Genomic DNA, 26,026 nt, shown 5'->3' on the forward strand with positions numbered 1-26,026 from the left:
CTGCGTGCTTGGAAGAAGGATTCAAGATATTAAACTGGGAAGGCTTAGGAGTAAAGTTCGACGGCGAATATCTCAGCAACCTTCGGTTTGCCGATAACATTGTTCAATTCAACAACAATGCAGATGAGTTACAACAAATGATTGCGGACCTTAACAGAGAGAGTGTATAAGTGGGGTTGAAGATTATTATGCAGAAGACAAAGATAATAATAAATAGCCGGGCAAAGGAACAAGAGTTCAGGATCGCCAGTCCGCCTTTAGAGTGTGTGAAGGAGTACGTTTGCGTAGGTCAATTAATCACAGGGAACCCTGATCATGAGAAGGAAATTCACAGAAGGATAAAAATGGGTTGGATTGCATACGGCAGACATTGTCAGCTCCTGACTGGAAGCTTACCATTATTATTGAAAAGGAAGGTGCACAATAAGTGCATTTTACCAGTGCTTAAATATGGGGCAGAGACTTGTAGACTGACAGAGAAGCTTGAGAACAAGTTAAGGACCGCGAAAGCAGCCATGGAACGAAGATTTCTAAGCATAACGTTAAGAGACAGAAAGAGCGGTTTGGGAAACAGAGTAAAGGCGTATAGACGATATTCTAATTGACATCAAGAGAAAACAATGGAGCTATGCAGGTCACGTAATGCACCGGTTAGACAACCGTTGGACCATTAGGGTTACAGAATGGGTGCCAGAGAAGGGAAATGCACTCGATGACGATAGAAGACTAAGTGTAGCGATGAAATTAGGAAGTTCGCAAGGGCTAGTTGGAATGGGTTGGCGCAGGACAGGGGTAATTGGAGATAGCCAGGAGAGGCCTTCGTCCTGCAGTGCACATAAAACAGGATGATAATGATGATGGTGATAATGATGATGATGATGGTGAACTAACTTGTCACAAACAGACTGACGACAATTTTTTTCTATTATATTGTACAAATCTTCTCGTACTTCACTATTTCTCTCGCGTGATTTAGTAATAGTAGCTTGAAAATTTATGTGGCTATTATGGCAACTATTGACCATCAAGCATATTTTTTCCCTTTCTAATTGTAGTTACAAAGGTGAATTCACACAAGGCGAGAATGTACAAGATATAGAACAGGTGTGGCCATCACTTATTTTTTACGGGGTGTCAAAGGTAAATTTAGCAAAGGTTTAGGACTAACCGAAGCACTCTAGGATGATTAGAGCAAAATGCATGTTAGAGATTGTGCGGAGCAAGACAATATTCCTTTATTTGGTCTATTTCCCCAATGGGACAACATTAATTAAATTCGCAACTATTAACACTGTGGCAGAACTGCTGATAAAGATGTCGCGTAGCGTTCTGGCACACACATAGTACGGCTGCTTTAATATTCCTACTTCTACATAATCATTATTTTCTGCGCCCTAAAGAAAGCCTACAAATTATGAGAAAAAACAACAGGCAACATAGGCGCTGGCTCCTCATGGTTGCATTGTTGCAAACGTTTCACATATAAAGGAATACAGGAGTTATCCAAGTGTACTGCTTGGCCTGCTTCTCGGCTTTTATGAACCGCCGTGAGGAAAACACTGATTGGCCTAAATCACACACCAAATGCCTTCGTCGCTGACCCGTCGTTTTCTAAACTGCAGCAATTCATTGGCCTTCAGAACTCCTCTTCTGCTTCATCTTGGGTACGACCTCCCATCAGGTTTTAATATTCTTTTTTTGTAGGACCGTACGAAGTAAAGGAAACACACTACCCTAAAATAAGGGCAGACTGTATTTGAGTGTACATTAGTAATGACGACAGCTACGGAAATAGTTGCGACTGCATTGGGCTTGAAAAACGTAGTGTACCAACCTGATAATTTTACTGCAGAAAGAGGCGTTTGCTGTGTCTGGATTCCAAGTAATTGCGGCGATGCACTGCTGCCTCACAACCGCTCTCTGAATTCAGCCGGGGGAGCAGCGATTGCTTGGACATGCAAAGCGCCAGTATGAAACAGCTGCCCCTTGCACCCTGTTACCGCTGCACTTGCATGAATGTCTGCCCGGATATTTAAAGCGGTGGCTGTGACATGTGCTCTCCAGCAACATCCGCAGAATTGCGATAAAACTAATTAGTGAAAGGGTGCCAGTGCAAAGGGTGTGGAACCGTCGTCCTGCCATTCTGGAATCCCGAGCCTCCGCCAGGTGCAACAAGAGGTCGTCGGCAAAGCATGAAGGAGAGAAGGATCTGTAGAAAATGGGGACGCGAGGCGTAGAATTTAAAAGCAACCTAACTCACATGAAAATGGACGATCACAGTGATAACGACAACAATGTTTTTGGCATGCGGTTGGAAAGAGTGCTGCCAAATATACTCGTCTAGCCTGCTTCACTTAATGACGTTTTTTTACACCTTGTGGGGTCTTGCATATTACATGCACCTCCCTCCTAAATTTTTGTCTGCTTTCATAAAAGCTCAATATCTCTACCATGCAGAGACCTATGCCATCAATAATTACTCCACTACGAATTACTTCCCTGCAATATTTTCACAAATACTTTAGCAGTAGCGTGCTCATGTCCACTGATGGCCAGTTGTTTGTGGATAGTTATTTTCTCATTGCCGAATTTGTGAACCACCACGTCATTCTGTTTCCATGCTTAGTATCCAATTTACCGACTTGGTACCATACATATTTTTGCAGCAAAGCTGTTAGCTTCTAATTTGTCGGATTTTTTCGTTCAGTGCTCACCTAAAAATGGCAGCTGGGAAATGGGTCTGTGTTTCAGCTTCCGAGTAACAGAATTATGCCTTCTCGTAAATTCGAACTACAGTCCGATGCTACGATATCTGTGAATCATGTGTAAGTCTTATATTACGAACTGTGTGACACAGTTTACTTTGCGAAGTTCGATAATTGAATGACGCCCTTCTGCTGGGCGGAGAGCCTGCCAGAATGAGGATGCATGCTTCACTTCACATATGCGTACGTGCATGTATGTTTGACGATTGTGTCTGTCTTTGATGCCGGGGTGCCCTATCGATTGCATCTGTCGCACAATGTTTGCGGTGACCGTAATGGACAGTATGGCACTGTCCAACGACCGTACCGCCAGGGCAGCTGGAAAATGTATTTTTTAATAGTTTTCAGGTAACACAATAAGGTGTTCTCGTATGTGCAAATTACAATCCGATTCTATCATTTAGGTACGTAGTGTGCAAGTCGTAGTTTACGAATCTTGTGGCATATATTCAGGTAAATGCCGTACTTGTGCCAGGCGGTGAGTGTACAAGAAACGGCATGGACCTCAACCAGCAGCTGGAAAAGGCCTTTGTCTTTCAGTTTCCGCGTAACAGAATTGTTTTCCCATTTATTTGTATTATAATCCCAAGCTATCAGGCCTGCAGCTTTCGTATAAATGGTACCCTGTGCATTCTGTGACGCATTTATAAACTATAATTTAGTTCATTAACTCACTTCCGCTTGGCGGATGGCCTAGCATAATGCGGATGGATGTTGCACTTGCGCAAACGTGCGTGCGCGCCTGACGAAAGTCTGTTATGGTAGTGACGCTTGTTCAACACCTAACGTCAGTTAGGTTAGTGGCTGTTGTCTAACGTCCACACAAGCTTCGCTGTTCTTTCACTTCTAGATGGTGGAATGGAGACGCGTGCTTTATGACTCCATGTTGTCTATTCTTTTAATTGCCTTGCAAGTAATTGTCATATTTTAATGCGTCAACATTCCAGGGCCACTTCCCTCAGAAATCTGTAAAATCTACCAATTTGTATGTAAAGCATGACATGAAGCGCTCCATAGCTATACATGGGGTCCTATGGGAGTAAATGAAAATGAATAAGGACTACGTTGCTTACTGCGACTTCCGCTTATGACTATAATAATGAGCACAGAACAGATGATTGCAATAGGGAAGGTTAATAGGAGACTGATTTGAATAATTTTGATTAATATATGTAGTCCTAAATTGCACTCTATGAAACTAATGAAGGGTAAAGAAGCCTAACGGAGATTACTTCGTATGAAATTACATAGGCGTAAGGCTAATAATAAACGGTCATAATAAAGGTTAGTCAAATTAGAATAATTTATGGTACATTCATTAGTGTAATGAAGAGTAAATCAGGTAACGGTAATAGGCCTAATTACGATTATTTACGCACTTTCGAACAAATAGACAGCATTTGATTGATCAACAATACTTTGATGAAGTCTAATTAGGATTACTTATACGTAATGAAGATTACCTCAAGCTATGAAGAATTAATTGCGATTATATTACCTAAGCCCAATGAAGAATTATAGGCTGATCGCAAATGATGCACCATTACCTATATATATTTCTGGTTTATTGCACTTACATTATTTAACCCAAAATTAATATTCGACTAATTAGCATCACCAATCAGGTAATTGCAACAGCTTGTTGCAATGATTGCAGTACTTTGCGTCATCTTCGACACACTCAGCCCTATCTGCGTAACTTGTAGGTAGGTGTAGTAGCTTGCTTTCCAGTCGTCTAAAATAAGCCAAAAGCCAATAAGCCAAAAAAGAAAGAAACCAGACAAATATCGCCATCATGCGACCAGACGCGTACCTCAGAGACGTATCTGTGGAAGGTGACCGGCTTGAAGGAATGTTTACGCAATACCGACAAGTCCCACAAGGGTGTTGCTGGAATAATTTCTCGCATCATGCTCCAGTTTCACCTAATTACCTTGGTTAGTATTTGAGTAGGTCTTTCCCTTGTTCATCTTTCAACATATCATTTAAAATGTTTGACTATGAGCATGACTGCTGTTGAATCCATAACACAACATTAGTAGAGTCTACATTATAGACCATAAGTTTTCATTTCAGTGTGTTAAAACCAATGCCCCCATGTGTCGCTTCCAAGCTACGCGTATCCGAATATCTCTGTATAACGCTATTCTTTTACAGTAACAGCACTATGTCATTAAAATACATCAGTCCAAGTACCTTATGTTGCACCATTTGCACAATAAGGATGTACGACAAAACAACAGCTAAGTCACTCTTACCAGTCATGCTTTTATGCCTTTAGCCTAAGGTGAACAGCAATAAAGACACAGAAAATATTTGCTTCAGGCGTTGCTGCGAAAGCGAAAACAGCAGTCGCCTTGGACCTCGCTGATGCAAGAATTTTAAGGTAACCCGGAGTCATAGCCGGCTGAACTGCGGCATCGTGTCTAGGAGCCTGTAGTGCTACACAATGATTGCGATGCATTGCACAAAAGGTGAATGTAATTCTCCCCGTCGCTTCGCATTTTACAGTGCGTGTTGCCACTTTGCCTGTGCATGTTTCTTCGAAAATATGGCAACCATACAGGAACAAAATAACATTCATCCTTTGATCCAAATACGCAATCGCTCCTCTAATGTCGTCCATAGAGCTTGACGCAAGTGGCATCATTTCAGTTAGCCGTCTTCTTTTCTGGTATCGTTCTAGACAATGCGGATACTGAGAGGTCACTAGTGGGTGGATATTTGTTGTGGTGTAATTCGGCAACAGAGACCGCGGGTTTGAAACTAATATTCTCACCCCTTACCAGCGTTTCGACCGCAGGAGCGATGAGCCGCACGTTCACCTGTGCAGTTATCCATCATACAACAGCTCTTCCGCACATAGCTTTTTGTAAATGAACCTTGTGTATGAAATTGTGTCACTTTCTTAGCGCAAAACAAATATGATTGCCTATCCTGTTTAGAAAGAACTACCGAAAATGGCGATACTAATTGAAGAAGGCTTCCTCCCCCGCGCCACAAGGCAGCTGGCTATGTAAGTGTCAGCACACAAGCATGGACGGAAGAAAAGCATGATTGAAGCAACGCATCACGACGCAAACCTTAAAGCATACTCACATCTACTACTATGTTCGAGCAGGGTTCTCAGATGTACCAAAGCATTCAAAAAGTACACGACAAGTCTACGTCCACTGTTTACGACACGTATTATTGACCTGGTATGTATGCCAATGTGACGAGATTTTAGGATTTAAATGAGTGGTGCTAGAAAAATTTAGGACTCATCGAAATGCCACTACAACTACATTAATATTTAGCGAAAAGCCCCGTCAACATACGACGCACACTGTTTGAACATCAAGACACCGTACACCTAGACAATAAATAGTAGTACTTCTCGTAATGGTTCTATGACTATAGCGAAATAGCCGAATGAAATAACGGGTCCTATACGCGTGTAACCTAATTAGACAAATTGGCAAACCGGACGCAGAGGGTAAATGTGTAACTAACAATAACGTGAAATAGGCATTACCAACATGTGCCAAGGAAAAGCGGTAGAAAAAGCAGGACTAACAGTCGATCTCATAAAAGACGCAGGGGATATTGCGAATCGTATAACCCTTGGCAACCAATGCCTCACGACTTCAGGTGCACCATAAAGTAGGAAGAAAGCGAACAGTATATTGATCCGTAAGAGAGACCCAAAATAGGTGGGAAATTTATGCCAGCAGCTTCCTTTCGGTATTGTATAAATTCATCGCCAATTTAATTTAAGAATCACTAACTCACTTGACTTCAATCAACTAAGAAAACAAGCTTGCTTTTAGAAACAGCGCTCTGCGACGGACTAAATTTATGTCATTATCAGGTAATTGAAAAACAAGTTGAGTACAACGACCCTCTCTACACAATTTATTGGATTACAAAAACACATTTGATTCAGAAGAGGTACAAGCACACATGAAGGCACTGCGTAATCAAGAATTACAGAGGGCATTCGTGAATATTGTGATGGAAGAGTGACAGAACAGAGAGAGGACGAAGAACATCGCGAGACGCCTGTTGCTGCGTGTTGTTGCTGGTCAGCCATCTTGACCACCTTGACTTTGCTTGTATATATACTGTAAATATATTCAGTCTATACACCCAACTTACGCGTGATATATTGGTGGGAGGAGCGGGGTACCACGTCTGGAAACGGAGCTCGGCAGTGGACGTCGCATCCCCGTCCTCACCATGAATGACGGTGAGCACTCGGGATCAACGTCGTTGCCGCCTCCAACGTCACCATCACCCGCTATGACGCTGTCCCCTTCGGTTGTGGTTGTGCTACCCAAGGATCCCGGAACGTTTTGCGGGACTGATGGCGCCGACGTTAAGGAGTGGGTGGCTATGTACGAACGCGTGAGTGGAATCAACAGATGGGCCCATACGCTAATTCTAGCTAACCTGGTTGGCGAAGTGCCGGCTCGGCAGATGGCAGGCCAAGAATTGCGAGCATAGTATGGCTTCAGCCGCGAAACATACAGGACGTCAACAAGCGCCTGACATCTGGATTCATCAAAGTGTAGCGGCTAAATCTCGTAATGTACATCCATAACTTGGCGAAGGACTTCATAGGGCCCTGTGTAGTGACAGAGAAGCTTCTGGGGGAGGCCAACCCGAGGCCATGGTGACCAGAGGAGGTCCCAAGTACCTGGCGCGAACATAACATCACAATGGGAGCTGTCGTAACGCTCTTTTTGTATATGCAGCGAGGCTAATAAACGAGATCGGGTGACGTGACGTGCCATGTGAGCGCGATAGATAACCACACGACCGTACTCAGTTCCAACACTTGGCACAGAAGGGAGGATGGTGTCCAACGGCAGTGTGGGGGCATGACCACACAAGAGATAAAAGCGTGAATATCCTGCGGTGTCATGTCGGGACGAGTTATACGCGAACGTCACGTAACCCAAACTGGCGTCCCAGTCGCGGTGATCGTTGGAGACGTACATCGACAGCATCTCTCTGATTGTTCGGTTGAGACGTTCCGCAACACCGTTCGTTAGTGGGTGTTAGGAGGTGGACAGCTTGCACTCAGGGGCCAAAAAGCGTAGGAGGTCGTCGAGAACTCGTGATGAGAACGAGCGGCCGCTGTCTGTAAGTAACTGTCGAGGAGCATCGTGGTGGAGAATGACGTTGTGGAGGAGAAAATCGGTGACGTCGGCTGCGAAACAAGTCTGCAATTCGTTTGTTAACCCGTAGTGTCTCGCGTAATCAGTAGCGATGGCGATCCACTTATTCCCTCTTGTCGTCGTCGGAAGAGGCCAAGCCGGTCAAGGCTTACGCGAAAGAACGGTTCCGAGGGAACTTCAATTGGATGGAGCCATCCGACAGGTGCCAGGGAAGGTTTCTGCCGGCGCTGACACAATTCGCAAGTCGCGACATAACGACGCACAGAGCGGTAGACATTCGGCCAGAAGAACCGGCGTCGTACGTGGTCGAATGTATGCAAAACTCCAAGGTGTCTCGGCCTCGCTGGATTGTGAAGTTATTCGAGAACTACTGATCGCAGACGACGAGGAAGGACAAGGAGCAACTCAGGGCCGTCAGTGTTCATATTGCGGTGGTAGAGGATGCCGTCAAGCAGCACGTGCCGTCGGTGCTGCCAGAATGCACTTTGGCGATGTTGGACTGTAAGGATGCGTCGTGTTCAGGTCGCATGTCGGTCATGTCAATCAAAGCCATCACGCAGAACACCGGATCATACGCAACAGGATCGGGAGGATCCACGGGGTGACGCGAGAGGCAGTCAGCGTCCTTGTGGAGGCGTCCAGTCTTGTAATCATACTAAATGAAAATTCCTGGAGCCGCAAAGCCTAGCAATCAAGCCGTCCAGTCGGGTCCCGGAGGGAAGACAGCCAGCACAGGACATGGTGGTGTGACCACCGAAAACCTGCGACAATACAAATATGGCGGGAATTTGGCGACAGCCCAAACTAATGCCAAGAACTCCCGCTCGGTGATGGAGCAATTTCTCTGAGCAGGCGACAGCAGGCGGCTGGCGTAAGCTTTCACGCACTCTGTACCATTCTGCTGTTGGGAAAGAACAGCGCCGATGCCGTGGCCGCTTGCGTCAGTGTGGCTTCGGTCCGTGCAGACAGATCAAAGTGGGCAAGCATGGGAGGGGTGGTTAGAAACCCGATGAGAGCGGGCAACGCGTGAGCCTGCTCCGGGCCCCAGGGCAATGTCGCTTTCTTCTTTAGAAGCTCTGTAAAAGGCCAAGCAACGTCAGCGAAGGTTTTGACGAAACAGCGAAAGTAAGAACACAGGCCGACGAAGCAGTGCATGTCATAAGTAGAACGTGGCACAGGGAAACTGCATACGGAGCGACATTTTTCCGGATCTGGTTGGAGACCGGTTGCGCCAACGAGGTGTCCCAATACGGTTATCTGACAGTGCTCCAATTGACCATTCATGGAGTTCAGTTCAAAGACCGGAAGAATTGCAACTTGTCGGATAAAAAGGCTGCCGAAAGTCGGACAAAGAAGAATAACGTCGCCAAGGTAACAAAGACAGCTGGTTAATTTGTAGCCCCACAGAAGAGAGTCCATCGTACGTTCAAAAGTCGCAGGGGCATTGCATAGGTCAAAGGGCATGATTTTGAACTGATATAAGCCATTCGACGTAATGAAGCCCGTCTCATCACGGTATATTCCATCAACTTAAATCTTCCAGTTGCCGGATCGAAGATGGATGGACGAGAAGCATTTAGCTCCGTGCAAGCAGTCCAAGGTGCCATCGATGTGTACTAGTGGGTAGACGTCTTTTCGCGTGATCTTGTTGAAGTGGCGGTAACCAACGCAACAACGTCAGGTACCATCTTTCTTTTTTACAAGACCAACAGGCGAAGCCCAAGGGCTGGCTTTTGGCTGGATGACCCCTCTACGGAGCATTTTGTCCCCTTCCGATTGAATGAATTGCCGTTCAGCATGCGATACACGATAGGGACGCCAACGAATAGGACTAGTGTCTCCAGTGTCCGGTTCAAAAGCGCGTCGATGATGGGGAGAAGCACATATTCACCGTCTGGAACCTGTGGCTGGGTGGTCAGAGCGACGTAAGTAACTGCCTTAGGTGACAGACGCACATCTTGAAGAGAACACAAGTGCGGTGGAGCGGTGCTCGGAGTATCGGTGACTTGAGCCAGTATCAACTGAAGAACGCCGGTTGCGCAGTTGATGAGAGCGGAATCATGGGATAAAAAGTCATATTCAAGGATAATGATAATGTCGAGAGAGCAGTTGTCGATCACATCAAAGACAACAGAAGTAGGGTGGCTGGCTATATTTATGCGCGCAGTACGCATTCCAAGTACAACCAGCACGTCGCCGTTTGCCACAGGAAGCACTCGGGCAGCTTCTGGGGTAAGGAGCTTCTTTAAACGTCAACGTAGGCTAACACTCATCACAGAGACGTGGGCTGCAGTGTAGACGAATGCTGGGACAGATAAGCCGTCAACACCAATTACACTACTCTTTGTGGGCACAGACAGAGGATTTGCAGCAGTAGTGGGCAATGCAGCACCACTTCCGAGGGCTGCATCCCTTAGTTTTCCGAAAGGGTGCGGCCAAAAACTACAGGGGACGAAAGTTGACGTGGCTGCGGTGAGCGAGACTGGTGCCCGCGTGGCGATGGTGAGCGACTGTACCACGTGTTCCTAGCAGAGTTGTTGACTCTGTTAGACTCGGTGGTGGGCGATTCATTGCGGGCATTACCATTAAAACGTTTCACGTTGGTCGGCTTGCGAGATGTTGAAGGCCACGAGTTGCGACAGCATCTGGCGACATGACCAATGCGGCGACAGGTGAAACGGATCGGCTGGTCGCCCGCGGTTCTCCACTCAGTCTGGTTGCGCTAACGCGGAGAGAAGCGTCGGGGTGTAGCGAAAATATTAGAATGGCGTTCCTTGGCTCTGGTGCTGGTTACAGCACATACAGTATGCTGTCAAAAGTTTTCAAGTTCCTGTCGAACGATGGCTTGCACGAGGGGAACTGATATAGGGGTAGCATCAGGGCTACGCGAACAGAAAGCTGCGGGCGCCAGCGCGTCCAGTTCACGTCGAACGATTCGCACCGCGTCCTCTGATGGCGACGCATGCTGCTGTGCGGGCTGATCTTCACACATCGACGTTGCGGAAGTATTGGGAAGTCTGGTGAATGGTGGCAGGACGCGTCGGCTTTTGGCCTGCTCGAATTTTCTGCACTCTTTGGTGATAGCATCAAGTATAGAGCAGCTCTTGCACATGAGCAGATGAAAGGCGTCGCCAGCAATTCCCTTGAGCACATGCCCTACCTCCTTAGCTTCAGTCATGTCATGATCGTCTGAACGAAAAAGTGCCAGCATGTCCTGGATATACGAAACATAAGACTGTGGGGGGGGGGGGGGGGGGGGGTGTCATGAGAGGCTAGTTCCTGCTTTGCGGCAATTTTACGGCCTGCTGGTTTGCCAAACAACTCTGTTAGCACCTCTTTGCGTTGGTCCCAGTTGGTCAGCTCATCTTGATGGTTTTCGAACCACACCTTTGCCATGCCTCTTAGGTAGAACAATAGGTTAGCTAGCATACGCACAGGGTCCGATTTGTTGACTCTACTCCCAGGTTGGTACATAGCCACCCACTCTTCAGTGTTGGCGCCGTCGGTCCCGAAGAAAGTCACACGATCCTTTGGTTGCACAATCACAACCGAAAGTGACAGCGACGTACGTGGCGACGGTGACATAGGAGGCGGGAACAACGCTGATGCCGCAAGCTCACGGTCATTTTTGATGCGGACGGTGATGCGACGTCCAGTGTGGAGCTCCGCTTCGAGCCGTGGTACGCAGCTCCTCCCATCAATATGTTACGGGTATGTTGGGAATATAGACTGACTACATTTACAGTTCTTATAGGAGGTTCATATATATATATATGTATATATATATATATATATATATATATATATATATATATATATATATATATATATATAGGGTGTTCATATAGGAGAAAGAACAATGATAGGTGTAACGTTAAGGTATAAGAAAAGAGCAGATTGGGTGAGGGAACAAACGAGAGTTAATGACATCTTAGTTGAAATCAAGAAAAAGAAATGGGCATGGGCAGGACATGTAATGAGGAGGGAAGATAACCGATGGTCATTAAGGGTTACGGAATGGATTCCAAGGGAAGGGAAGCGTAGCAGAGGGCGGCAGAAAGTTAGGTGGGCGGATGAGATTAAGAAGTTTGCAGGGACGACATGGCCACAATTAGTACATGACTGGGGTTGTTGGAGAAGTATGGGAGAGTCCTTTGCCCTGCAGTAGGCGTAACCAGGCTGATGATGATGATGATGATATTTACAGTATACATACAAGCAAAGTAAATGTGGTGAAGATGGCTGACCAGCAACAACACGCAGCAGCCAGCGTCTCCCGATCTTCTTCTGCCTCTTTCCCTTCTGTCATATTTCCGTAACAGTATTTTCCAGAATCAATTTATTTTTAAAAATGAGAATACGTTCTCTGTTTATTTGCGTCTCTAGAAGCTTACCGTTGGTTGAAAGTGCTCTCAGATATCTTAATACTATTGAGGCGCCTGCATATGACTCTTACTGCATCTTTATAGCAAAGTGACAATGCTAAAGCTGATCTGGAGTTTTTGATCTGGAGTTTTTGGCAAACCTCCTTGATAACTGACATTGTCAGTTATCAAGGAGGTTTGCCCGGCGAGGGACCGCTGACTGGTAGAGCAATTGAAACCGAGCACAGTATCAAAGCTCGAGCCTCTGCGGCACGTGATGCTGTTGACAATCCTGGTGCCTAATTACAGGCGTAATTTTCCATTACATTGGCCTCATCAGAAACCGCAGCCATCCTGGCGGCTTAGTCTACAGAGGAGACCACAGGATCATAATAGGGCTTGAGCCGCTGGACGTGGGCAATTTCGCGGTTACGACGATGCATGGTAGACGACGATGTGAGTGGCTCTATGAGGTACTTGACGGGAGATGTTCGCTGCAGAACGTGATGTCATGCATGGCATTTAGGAAGAACTTTCGAAGCGAGTCTTGATGTGCGGTTCCCCATGGACAGCCAAACAATGGTTCCGGGAAGAAAAGTTGGAGTTGAGTTGCGGGCATCGTGTTTTGATTTTTGGCTACGCTGATCATCGGAAGTGAAGCGACGGGCCATCTGGTGACATTCTTGAGCTTGTTTGCCGGAATCTAAGACTGGAAGACATTCTGCTGGGTAGAAGGCAGAGTAGTATCGACCGTTTGAGAAGGATGACGGCCGTAAAGAAGATTCACTGCCTTCTCTCGCGTCTCCCAAGGCATTTCTGTGAGGGATGGCTTGATTAAATGAGTAAAGGAAGAAACAAAGAATGAAGTGGGAGGAACCGGTAGTGGATTGCGTAGGCGTATTGTAGGCATAGGTGACGAATAAAAGAACTAGGTGCAAAGTTGTGCGGTCGGATGTGATGTATATAGCGAGCATGTAAGCAAGGGTGCCATTAAAGCGTTCCGTAGTACCGTTGGTTTACCGATGATGGGAGGTGAATGTGCGATAAACAATAGCGCACACACCAAGCAATTTTTCAGTGATACCAGACGTGAAGGCGCGGCCTTGGTCGCTTAGAAGTTGCAAATTCCCTGCGCTGTAGCAGTTGGGAGGACAGCACTCTCTGCATAGCCTGTGAAGTGGTCAACGGCAGCCATAATCTACTGGTTGCTGGACGTAGTCGAGGGATGTGGCTCATATAGATCGACACCAACGCGATCAAAGGAATGAGATGGGCATGGCAGGGATAGAAGTTCACCTGGTGAGAGGTGCATTGGAGATTTGCGTTACAGACATTCACAGCAAGAGCGGACCAACTTCCGAACGAAGGTGCACATTCCCCGCAAGTAGTGCCGGTGCCGAAATCCTTCGTATATCTTGAAAACTCCGGCATTGCCACACGGGGGGTACGAGTGGAAGGAGTAACAGATCTCTGATCTCAAGGCTTTCGGGATGACGAGTGACCGCGTACTGGGGGGCAAAGTTGGGGGGCATAGGGGACTCTGGGGCATAGCTATGTGAGTACAGGAGCTCCTCACTGATCGCAAAATGCGAAACACGGCGCCGAAGCATTCGAGGGCCGGAATTGATGAGGTATCCGAGATAAGGTCGAAGAGGGATGCAGTCCATTGGCCATTGTGTTGTTCGGCAGCAATGGCAAAATGAAAAGACGACAACGTGGGATCATAGGGGGACTTACGAGTGACCTCTGGTGAAAGCGGTGAGTGGGTAAGAGCATCCGCATCGGAATGCTTCCGCCCGGAAGGATAGACCGCGCGTATGTCGTACTCCAGGGCCGCTATATTGTAGCGATGCCTTATGCCTTATTCTATGCTATTCTTATCATCCACCACACACGGCCGCCTGATCCCGTTGATAATGTGGGCAGACCGTCGCTCTGACCACTGGCCAAGCGCGAAAAGCCTGAAAAATTATAGAATTAAAAAATGCATCGCTACAAAATACCGGCCCTGGATTAGCAGGGCCGAGTGGACGAGGCGGCCAGGTGGGGCGTTCAAATTCACAAACGCATGGTGGTATGTCACTACGTCAAAAAAGCGGCCATATAAATAAGGATGAGGTATGCAAAGCGCCCAAACGATGGCGAAGCACTCCTATTACGTAACACTGTAATTGCTCTCCACCTTGGTCAGCGTGCCGCTCACATAAGCCACCACGTAGTCTGCGTCGCCAGGATGACGTTGTGCAAGCACAATACTAAGGCCAACAGCACTTGCGTTCATACGTACTTCAGTAGGAGCTTCATGGTCGCACGGTCGCAGGCAGGGGACCACGATGAGAAGTCTTTCGAGCCAAGAACGATTTGCGCGAGGAGTGATAGAACTGATACAAAATTTCGAATGAAGCACCAGAAGTGAGAGCACAAGCCAATAAAACAGAGAAGTTCTTTCATTGTATTGCGCTTACCAAACGCAGAGACGGCCCATGATCTCTCTGGATCCGGACGAAGGCCATCCTTGGAGAAAACGTGGCCGTGGATCGCCAACTCGCGTCCGGCAAAGCGACATTTTTGAGATTAAGCTGCAGGACCGGCGTTGGTCAAGGAACTCATTACGTGATGAATGCGGCGCAGCCATGTTGCGAAATCAGTGGTGAACACCACGATGTCGTCAAGGTCACAAAGACACATCCTGCACGTAAGGCCGCGCAGAACATTGTCTGTCATCCTTTCGAGGTGAAGCAGGCGCGTTGCAAAGCCGGAAGGCCATGACGCTGAAATCATATAGTTCATCTGTTGTAACGAAGTAAGTTTCTGAGCGATTGGCCTCCGCCATTGGGTACTGCCAGTAGCCTGACCGCAAGTCTAATGAAAAGAAGAACTCGGTGCCTTGTCATCAGTCCAGAGAATCATGATTGCGCGGTAGTGATTGACAGCTTTCAGCGTGATCTCGTTTAAGCGCCAGAAATTCTGCGTCTCACGTTGCTGCGTACGTCAAGCTGCCTGGGAGTCAGTAATATTTCTGACGTGCTCGTTGGTTGCACTAGAAGTGATGGCCAAGGTGGTGAATACTGCTCAGTTTGAACAAGTCTGCTCTCATGTTCCTTAACACCAGTGCGAAAAAACATCACGCACATATTGTAGCACTTTCAGCGCTGCTCTCTGAGTTCTACAGTTTCCTTTGGTGCATCGGCTAACGCGGTCTTGTGCATTTTTCACCCGCTTCCTCTCAGGAAATAGTTATTTTAATCAACAAGTTAGAAAATTATGTATCTGGAGGCCATGATGATATAAGATCTGTTCCCATCAAGCACGTTGCGAATTTAATATCTGATGTATTGCCTTATCTTGCTAATTTAATGTTTACTACTGGCGTGTTTCCCGATGACCTAACAATAGCCAAGGTCTGTCCGATATACAAATGTGGTAATCGAATGTAAATTTCAAATTACCCATCAATCTCTATTTAGCATTATTCTCTATAGTAGTTCAAGCAGTCATCAATTCGAGGCTTCAATCTTTTTTTTATCAGACACAAATTGTTGTTCTAGCTGTTTCCCACTACGGTTTTTTAAAGAAAAAATCAACAGAGCAAGCACTACGCTTTATTAACGATAAAATACTTGAAAATTTAGAGCAGAAGCACTAAACACTTGGTGTATTCTTGGAATTTCGAAAAGCGTTTTACTGCGTACTGCACAGTATTCTCTTACATAAGGTAAATTACTATGGTGCGCGTGATATTACACTTATCTTGGTGCAGAATTGTTTACGTTATAGGATACAATACGTAGGGGTGAATGATCTTTCGTCTAACCGACTGACTGTCACTTGCGGAGTCCTTCAGTGCTCTACATTAGGCCACTATTGTTTTTAATATATATCAATGACATTACAAACTACCAGGATCTCATGACATAATAATTTAATTTGATGACACGAACACATTATTTACCGCCAAATATCTTACCCAAACTTAAGCTATGGTACACGGGTACTTAGTTAACTTAGAAAACATGGTTTTCTTAAATTTATCCGAAACCGGCTATGTAATCTTTAGGCCAATTAATTAGGCACGGCTGCTGGGATTGCGCTCAGATGAATAATCCGCTTGTCTTCCTCGTGCAGTTCATCACCAGCCTGCTGGTGATACCGGCGGGAAACCAACAACTGTGTCAGCACTTCCGAGCCACCTCTGTGCTTCTGCGCCAGAATGACAGTTCTTCGGCACCTCCGACCCTGCAATCTTCGGATGGGATCCGCGGCGTACCACCGTCAAATCCTAGCAGCAGCAACAGTGCAGTCTTCCAGTCGTGCGTAGCGGCGCTGCGGGCCACCTGAACTATAAAAGCTGTCGTCGAGGCATCACAACCCAAAGGGCACGGCAGCTGGGCTTGCTTACACATGAATAATCCGCTTGTCTACCTCGTGCAGGTGTGAAAGCGTTTTAGAAAATGCTTTCGTCCTAGCGAGTGTTGTCCTGTCGTGCCGCCGTGCCCTGTGGTACTTCCCGATACAGTGTCTGACGTAGTGAACACAACAAAGTTGCTATCGCTTGCCGGTGATATCGCTTGCCGGAGCCGATATGGCGGAACTTTCACGACAGCTACAGCAGACTGCAGAGGACATAAGAGTAATAGAAGAAGAACGGTTAACACCAATCAATAACAAATTAGAGCGCTTAACTTTCTTTGAAGACAAGATTTCCTCGTGTACGGAACAGGTCACTAATTTACAGCAAGTGGTGTCATCTTTGAAACAAAGGCTAGACGACCTCGAGAATCGCTCTAGAAGGTCATCATCATCATATGTACTTTATTTCTCGTCCGAGCGAGGGGAGACTGGGACTAAAGGCACGCAGGCCTGACAGAGGTCCCAGACCCCACGGTTACAACAGCGGATGAAATCATTACAAATGACTACACATATAACGTACAAATATATTTCACACAAGAGATCATAAATTCATGAACAAAAATTATTACAATATTTGTTCCTTAGAACCAGTAAGCCTCATAATGATTAGCACAGTATGCACTCTTTATTAGATCATACATGTCTACACACAGAGGCAATAAAATGAAAAATGTTAATAATTAGTGAAAGGAATGTCATCGGCGAGTAATAATGCACTAAGCTGTTTTTTGTAGGTACTTTCTGAAGCACTTAAGTTTAACAATTCTCCTACCTTGTTTACTATTTCTGTCGACTGATATATGAAAGTTTGTTTACCATAATTTGTTCTTGTTTTCGGTAAGTGTCTGGTATTCCGGCGCAGTGAATAACGAGGTATTTCATCGTTGTCTATAGGTCGAATCTCATAGTCCATGGTATGTCAGAAGAAGAAGATGAAAATAACGAGTCGCTGGAGTGCTATGTGAATAAAAAGGTAGTCGAAAATTCCTTGTAATTGGATGAAGTCCCGATCGAACGCATCCACAGATTAGGTAGACCGGAAGAAAACAAAACAAGACCAATAATACTGAAGCTTCGAGATTTCAGGGACAAAGCGAAAATTTCGCGAAATTGTCACAAACTAAAGGGGACTGCGTTTACCATCAGTGAAAATTTGTCACCCCGCGTTCGCGACATTAGAATAAGTCCATGGTAGAGTGAACAGAATAAGCTTATGGAAATACGGCAAACCAAAAAAAAAGAAACATTCCGGCGATAAAGTTTCTCTGGTTTATGACAAACTAAAGATAAACGGGGAGCTGTATTTTTGTGACGGTGTAAAAAAAGACGTGCGCCCTGTTACACGTGCTGCAAACCAAACACAAACCTGGACACGGAAGCACGAACCCTACGCCCGCACCGCCAGCAACGTCCCGAATAACTTTCATGAACATAAATACGCGTAGCATTGTCAACAAGCTCGGTCACCTTGAATCATTACTAGTGGGCTTCGAGCCGGACTTCCTAGCCATTACGGAAACCAGGCTAACAAAAGACATTGCCAGTTTTGAAATAATTACCCCGAACTAGGCTATAGTTTGTAAAGACAGACCGACGCGTGGCGGAGGCGTGGCTTTGTTAGTAAAAGATGAAGTCCCTTTCCTTACAATGCCTGAAGTTGATGGGATGGAAGCGATTTTTTACAAACTATGTTTTTTTAGTAGCGCTATAATTGTTCGATGCGTTTATCTCGGCCGTTGTTCTGATTCAAACATATTTCAATCACTGTATACTTGCATGCAATGTGATGTTAAGGGCACCAGACTAATACTGCTACGGGGACTTCAACGTTCCTGAAATCGACTGGACTACACTGCAACATCATTCACCTTGCGCGGAAGTTGTTTTCGATATAATGCTTTCTTTCAACCTCATGCAGATCGTAACAGCACCTACCCGGGTACAAGAAAATAGCTCTAACACCTAGATTTAGTGTTCCAGAGCAATCATTTCCCTTATCATGATGCGAACGTAGAAATAGTAGAAGGCCTGTCTGACCACAAACTAATAATGTGTTCTCTCCCATTTCATTGCACTTCACCTTCTTCCCAATCAAGAATAACATATCCCGACTTCAGCCAAGCTGATAGACACTAACATACTTCACACATTATCTGAAGAGCTATCATGGTTCCGTCAACTCTCAGATGACACTGATATTGATATGGGAATACCATGGCGTCGGTTTAAAAATGCTATATGGTATTCTATTACTAATTCTGTTCCTACTAAGACTAAAATACCGCGAAGGAATAATCCATGGATTACTCGAACTGTAATTTATGCCAAACGGAAGGACCGACGACTAAAAAAAACGCAACGACGAAACCCATCAGAAGGAGCAGCCGAAAAATCAACATTAGCTATTAAAGATTTATAATCTAAAATTAAATAGCTAACACTTTCTATTTTTCCAATATGCTAAGAAATTTCCTTAAAGATTCTCCCCAAAATTTCTCACATTACTTAAATCCTAAAGTACATAATGAAAGTCATCCGTCCTCGGAAGAAAACCGAAAAACTGCAACCACACTGAATAACTACTTTTGTTCCATTTTCCCTACAAACGGTGGAAATGCACCTCGCAATAGCCCCTGCACCGGCAAGCAACTAGGGCCCCTTACTCTTACCGAAGCTGGAGTCTGAAACTTTCTACTAAATTTAGACACTAAGAAGGACCGGGGACTGATAAGATTTCTAACACATTCCTGCGTAGATATGCCGAGTGGATTGCGAAGTTTTTAGTAATACTCTAACAAATGCTTGTCATACTGCACAATTCCTAAAAATTGAAAACAGCTAAAATAACACCTCTACATAATTCGGGAAGCAAATCAGATCCCTCAAACTTCAAACCAATCTCATTAACCAGCACACTACGCAAGCTACTTCAGCACATCATCTTAAAGCACATAACAGCCTATCTAGAAGATAACCAAATTCTAACACCTTTCCAGCATGGCTTTTGATAGGGCCTTTATACCATTAATCAACTATTTGAACTTGTACATGACGTAACCACCTCTATTGATCACCAGAAACAAATTCATCTCATTGTCCTAGACTTTTCGAAAGCCTTCGACTTTGTGACATACAAAATTTATTAAGAAGCTTGAACTAAGTTTAGGAACTGGCCCAATTTTAGACTGGATTATCGATTACCTCACTAACCGTACTCAGTTTGTCCAAATTAGCAATGATAAACCCTCACAGATGATGTCACATCAGGTATACCACAAAGAAGCGTCTTAGTCCCAGTGTTAATCCTAATTTTTATAAACGACCTTCCTGCTAGCATTTTTAACAACATTAGACGTTTGGCGGTGACTGCGTACTGTATCAGGAAATTAACTATGTCACCGACCATATAGCTTTAAATAACGTCATAGGAGCAGTAACCAATTCGTGCGAAGCTTGGCAGATGACTATTGACGCTCACAAATCTGTTCTATTATCTGTAACAAGGAAGAAACATAGATCACTCTTTCGCTACACTCTGAACAGCATTCTTCTTGCTTCAGTCTGTGAATACAAGTACTTAGGAAAATTACTAACCTCTGACTTCAGATGGCATTCTCACGTTGACAATGTCACGGCAACTGCACTAAAACAGTTATTTTTCCTTAATAGATGCCTCAGACTAGCATTATATGATATAAAGCTAGTACCATATAAAACATTTGTTATACCGGCACTACAGCATGCTAATGTCGTTTGGGTTCCTTTCACTAACAAGCTGTATAAAAAAACTTGAAGGTGCTAAGAGAAAGGCACTGAGATACACTTTTAACAAACGTAGGCTAGCAGACTCACCGACAGAACTACTCGAACAAGCCAGGATGCTAACGTTTTAAAACAAAGCAAAACTAGCCTGCCTTAAAACCATTTACCAACTGATAAACAATCAATAAATATGGATACCTCAGGTTACATAACGAAATCTCAAACGAGAAAAACATGTCCTAACCCCCTCCCCCCCACACTAAATGACTATGCATTCCTTACTGACACCTTCAGGTATTCATTCTTTCCGCAGACTCTACGCGATTGGAACGCTTTGAACGCGAGGTCACTATTAGTTCATCACTAACTGCCTTTATCACGCTTATTGAAAACGACCTACTTACATCTAGGTAATTATTTCGTTTATTGTCAGTATCACTTCGTTACTTACTGCGTTTGTTTGGCATTTCGTGGAACAATTATCTGTCCAACCCAAATATTGCAGCATGAACCTCATTGTATATTTTTTTTACTCCTGCAGATGTATAAGTTTATTCTATGTAATAGTGTGCATTTCTAAGCTGTTTTTTATTGTCATGTTTGTATGTCAGTGCACTTTTTTGATTGCCCTTTCTGTTACGAGCCCTGACGGGACTGAAAGCATTGCATAAGTAAATCAATAAATACTGCAAATTTCAATGAGGTCAACATCCGGTTTGGACACGTAATAATACACAAGATTGATTGTATGAAATTTCTGGATGTCTGGTTCCACCAGACTCTTTCCTGGAGCACACCTGTATCAAAATTAGCATCTTAAATAAGTAAAAGTCTTTGATGTCTTTGCAAAAGTAGCAAATTGGGTACCCGTGTTGTTCAGACTGCAGATGTATCAAAAGCTTGTATTTTCTAAGTTAACCTATTACTTTCTAGTATGGGGAACAACTACGACCACTAACTATCAGAAACTACTAGTACTTCAAAAGAGAGCTTTGCGGTGCATTCATGGTTGCTATGGCAGACCACAAGATTTTTCTGTCGCCGTTGTTTTACAGTTACAATTTGCTTAATGCGAACCACGTCTAGCGTTTTCGTTTGCTGCAGTAAACTAAAGACAACAAATCATGTACCCAAAAAATACTTTATCTCATGACGCATACTATTTTTGAAAACAAATACACCGGGTCCCGAAGACGCGTACTAACTATAGCCAACAATACTGAAATTATCAAGTAACGGTGGCTATTATTAAAACGTTGGCAAATGTTGATTTTGATGTTTCATTAAAAGTGTTTAAAAAGGAAACAAAATATCTTCTCGATCCTGGTTTTGGTTTTGTATAACACCGTTTTTACTGTCGTATGCTTAAATAACTGCATCACGTGACACTTGCAAGTGCAGGTGATTTTGCATTTATATTGTTATATTTTCAGTTATGTGATTGTGTATTATGATGTCAGATTCTACAGGTGAGCCGAGGCCTTCGTCAGGCATTCGAGCATTCAGCCCCGGCTTTCTCCTTTGTGCGAAAGGGAGAACAAACCTCACTTCACTTCATATCTTCATAACATTTATTTCCTGCGGTCTCGGTATAGGCAACATCCGAAGCGACAAGTTCGAAATGCCCAACAAAGGAACTCCACAAGGGTCAGTCATTTCACCTTTGCTGTTCAATCTCGCACTGATTAAGCTCCCACAACAACTCGATGGCATCGAAGATTTAAGCCATGCAATATATGCCGACGATATAACGTTATGGACAAAAGCGTCCACAACCGGCCAACAGCAAACTACCCTCCAAGAGGCAATCGATCAGTTAGAACAGTACCTCTCAAAATGCGGTCTCCAGTGCACCCCCGAAAAATCGGAGCTACTTATACTCAAGGCAAGGACCCGGGGAAGACCACCAGGCTACGCCGCTCCAGATCCCAACGTCAGACTCAATGGAATCGATATCCCTCAAGTTGGCTCCCTCCGCGTCCTTGGCCTCACAATACATAAAGACGGTTCTGGGACAGCTACACTTCCGAAGCTTCAAAAGACCCTAACACAAGTAACCCATCTCATTCGGCGTATAACCACCCAAAGAAGAGGACTTAAAGAGCAAGAAACCGTCCAATTAATCCAAGCACTCCTTATAAGCCGGATCACATATGGCACCCCGTATCTACTCCTCAAGAAAGCTGAAATTGAAAAACTCAACGTCATCATCAGAAAAGCAATCAAGAGCGCACTAGGACTCCCCAGTACGACCTCAACCACGACACTCCTCAAACTTGGCCTCCATAACACCTGGGAAGAAATGAGCGAAGCGCACAGAGCCAGCCAGCTGGAACGCCTTAAGCTGACTCAAACAGGCAGAGCAGTACTTCGCAAGCTCGCATACAGCGAAAACTTCATAGCAGACTCAGACGCGAAAGCCCGATTGCCGCCACTTCTTCGTGACTCTATCTCAGTCGCTCCAATACCTCGCAACATGCATGCAACATACCACAAAGACAGAAGACAAGCAAGAGTGAGAGCGCTGAGCAAGAAATACTCAAAGAACCCGAACACGAGATATACAGATGCGGCAAAATACCCAGGTAGAAGAGCTTACGCAATTACCGTGACCAACAATCAAGGGAAGGAGCTAATCGCTGCCACCATACCGGCCAGAAATCCAGAAACGGCGGAGGAAGTGGCCATCGTCCTCGGCATCGCCACATGCAAAGATACAGCAATCATCTTGAGCGACTCGCAAACGGCATGTAGAAACCTACGAAAAGGCCGAATTTCTGCCGCAGCAGTGAAAATTCTAAAAGAAATAACAAGACGCCAAGAACTACCCGACACCTACGTCGCATGGACCCCAGGCCAAGAACACCTGGCAGGAAACGAAGCAGCACATGCTGCTGCCCGAGAGCATACCAGCCGGGATTTCCTGCCGCATGGTCTCCGGAAAGCGACGAGGGTGGAGGACATTCCCATCAACTACGCCGTAATATTGCAACATTACCGACTGGAAAGAAGACAATATCCTCCACCTGTTCCAAAATTAAGCAAGGAAGAAGCCACCGCCCTCCACAGACTACAAACAAATACGTATGTACATGGAATTATCATGCACCGAATGCACCCCACCAAATTCTCATACCTATGCCGGTATTGTGACGTTCCAGACACGCTCCCACACATGGTGTTGGTGTGCCCGCACCGCGAGAAAAACAGTGATGATGATGCCTCAGAACCGCTACAAGCGATCGAAGAAACGTGGGAGGCAATGTTAAAGGCACAGAGCCTGGAAGATCAGCGAAGTCTGGTGGACCGGGCCCGGGCTGCAGCATTAGCCAACGGCTTTCTGGACTGAGAGAGCCGCCCACCTAGGGCGAAGTAAGGACACTTTCTCGCTGTTTCTTACAATAAACGTTCATTCCTCCTCCTCCTCCTGCGGTCTCGCTCCAATGTTTCACGCATTTCTCAGGTCTCCTGCTTTATGTCGCGTTTGAATTCCTCAAAAGTTTACTCAAATCCTTAGGCATACCTAGTGTAACAGTGGATACGATGAACGCCCACAATTTCAGTGGTGGACAGTTCTATAACGGCAATACACGCACAGCACAACAACTTTGATGGCCCAACGGCACTCGTGCCAGCAACCACACCGGTAAATAAGATAATGGCACCTCTCGTACTCAAGATAATGTCAAAACATCAACCTACCTGCAAAATTCCACATAAGCTTAACTTGAAGCAGTGCTTACGATGCCGCTGCCGCTGCCAGAGTGCGACTGTGCCAACAGCTGTCCGAGAAAAACACAACCCCGTGATGGAACTGATAAGTCCGCGGTTGCAACGCGGTTGGATAGATCACGGTACCGGTGCCGTTGGTCCTGGTGAAATCAAAGCAGGAAAAGTAGGGCAATGCTAAGTCGCTCCCAGGAAAGCGAGTCTTAGCCCTGCCTACTGCGCCAGCGATGAAGGCTCCTTGTAGAGGAAAATGCTGGAAGGCCGTCCACTGCATACATTTCACATACGCTGGAGTATAATTTCCGAACCGGTTTCAAGCCGAGACAAGAATAAGTGTATCCAAGTGAGGAATATATTAGCATTTGTATCGAACATAAAGTGATGCAATATAATGGGGAATGTTTGCACGGTAAGCATACATGTACACTTGCCCACAATATATTGCGGGGCGCGCGAGCGCGGGGCTAAACGACCCTCCTCCCCTACTAGCGGGGAACGCCTCGTGTTGAGACCGGCGCCTGCACGCATGCGCGTCCCTCCGAGACGGCAAGCGCGCATGTTTCCGCGCTTCCTCCTTGCGCGCCGGCGATATCCGAATGCAGCCGCGAGGTGCCCCTCCTGCTTTTGGCGCTGTGGCGGCTTCGACGGGCAAAACTTCGTTTATACAACGGAAATCAAGAGCTCATTTTCGTCTTGCCTGTCTCCTTCTATGGAGCGCCTTTCCTGCCACGCACTTCTGCAGGAGAACGCCCCGTTCGTAACAAGAAATAAACAACGAAGATTGGCCACGAAAAGGTGCAGCGTAGAAAAAAAATGATTTGTTGCGTTCACCACCTACGCGTCAGTGATTATGACTGGACAAAAAGCGGCCGCAGCGGGGCGCGCCAGTTCACGCTTCTAAACACGCTTCACATAGTTGTGCCCGTCGAAGCCGCCACATCGCAAATCGCAAGAGAGCTACCTCGCGGCTACATTCGGATATCGCCGGCTCGCAAGGAAGAAGCGCGGAAACATGCACGCTTGCCGTCTCGGAGGGATGCGCATGCGTTCAGGCGTCGGTCTCTACACCATGGTTTCCTGCTAGCAGGGGAGGAGGGTCGTTCCGCCACGCGCTCGCGCGCCCCGCAATATTTTGTGGGCGAGTGTACTTGTATTTTGGAAGCAGATAAGGTTTTCGAGGAAGTTGTCAAAACCAAGGAAACATTCTAAAAAGCACACGCTGCATTAGTATGTTTATGTCTCCAACATACGCATTCATGTGTAACAGAACGAAAATTTTCAGCAGGCAAGCAGCACTGTAGTGACCGAACAAAAGAATGGATTCTTCATTTATGACCAAATTTTATTAAACCAATTATGCCTCTGCAGTCTAAGTAGAAAAAAAGGTGCGTATGGAAACAAAGCCCAAAGAGCAGGGACACGGAGGATAAGCGGTTGAGTCAAAGCAGGTGATCGATACACACACACACACACACACACACACACACACACTTGAGCGCAGCTACAAGGTACACAGAACAACTATTTCATTTCAACACAGTTTCTGCCGGTGGACCGATCTTCAACATATATATATATATATATATATATATATATATATATATATATATATATATATATATATATATATATATATATATATATATATATATATATATATGTGTGTGTGTGTGTGTGTGTGTGTGTGTGTGTGTGTGTGTGTAGAAAAGTAGAGCCGCGATGTTAACCAATCAAGAGTCCGGTTCCTCTGAAGCCGGGATCTACAACCATTTTGGGCAGAGGGCCGCATTGGCGACCAGTGGCGGTGTCGAGGGTCGGCCAATAAAAA

At 45.5% G+C, this 26,026-nt stretch overlaps 1 protein-coding gene across 5 annotated transcripts in view; it reads right to left on the bottom strand.

The window, feature by feature from the left end:
• The window catches only part of LOC135912820 (retinol dehydrogenase 13-like), a 395,668-nt gene that overhangs the window by 41,144 nt on the left and 328,498 nt on the right, over nucleotides 1-26,026 (bottom strand). For 3 of the 5 annotated variants that reach the window (XM_070523226.1, XM_065445355.2, XM_070523229.1), the window contains one exon: nucleotides 24,172-24,466. The gene's annotated coding sequence lies outside the window, so the exon portion shown is untranslated. Of the gene's footprint in view, nucleotides 1-1,834; nucleotides 2,210-24,171; nucleotides 24,467-26,026 lie in introns of all 5 variants that reach the window. The other 2 variants (XM_070523227.1, XM_070523228.1) reach the window with 2 other exon arrangements.

This window comes from Dermacentor albipictus, chromosome 8 (genome assembly GCF_038994185.2).
Source record: "Dermacentor albipictus isolate Rhodes 1998 colony chromosome 8, USDA_Dalb.pri_finalv2, whole genome shotgun sequence".
NCBI lineage: Eukaryota > Metazoa > Arthropoda > Arachnida > Ixodida > Ixodidae > Dermacentor > Dermacentor albipictus.